The sequence below is a fragment of the Populus euphratica genome, unplaced genomic scaffold (assembly GCF_000495115.2).
Source record: "Populus euphratica unplaced genomic scaffold, PopEup_1.0 scaffold20.1, whole genome shotgun sequence".
Classification (NCBI taxonomy): Eukaryota; Viridiplantae; Streptophyta; class Magnoliopsida; order Malpighiales; family Salicaceae; genus Populus; species Populus euphratica.
Window position 1 is genome coordinate 2,480,062 of NW_011499854.1, and position 923 is coordinate 2,480,984.

A 923-nucleotide genomic window follows, 5' to 3' on the forward strand; every position below is an offset into this window, starting at 1 on the left:
GTAAGATGCGATAGTTTTACCTCTCAAAGAGAGAGTCTGCTCTGATTCTGTTTCTTGTGAGGCAAACTAATCCGAGACTGGATTTGTGTCCAATTTTATAGCTTCGTTTGGGACTTGATGACCTTTGATTTGGTACACTATGACAACCTGGTTAACTGGTACGTAGTGTAATAATGTCAAATATTTTTGGGTGATGCACAGAGAGAAGAGATTTCTGGTGCTACTAATTTACCCTTTAATCCATTGGAGACTCTTGGATGAGTAAACTCTGTTTTTTAAGCAATTAATTAGTTGCCCTAACTTCACGTGAACTCCCTGTAAATTACTGATCTGGTCATGTATTGGGGCTTTTAATGAATTTGCACCGTTTGGTACTGCAATTCGGATTTTTTAAGTGTTTTTAAATTAAAAAAAAATCATCAATCTGGCATTTTTTTGGGTTTTTTCCAATGATTTTGATTTTAAAATGTATCAATTTGGTTTTTCTTAGGAAAAAAATGGTCAGCTACATAGCTGAATATTTTGTATTTTGAAATTTATTGTATCCAGTAAATATGTTGGATTACAGTTTCAAACTTCGAACTAAACCGGTCTGGTTTGACCTGCTAATTCAGATTTTTCTTTCCTCAATTTGAATTTTACAATTCACTCGGTTTAAAGTGTTTTTATCACCCTTTAGCTTAAGAGATCCCACCTTTTTTTAACTTGCACTCAAAGTTTAACAAGTGTGTGGGGGGAGGGTGGCCCTAGCTAGTGGATAGATTGTTTGATCAAAAGCTTTCATTGATGTTGATTGATGGCAAGACATGTTATCTGGCAGTTAAAAACTTAGTATGGCGAAGTTACGTGATGTCCTTTCTTTCAATCTCCAAGCCAATATCGTCGGCCTCTGCTGAGTTTTGGTCAGGAGGATGAATTCCTGC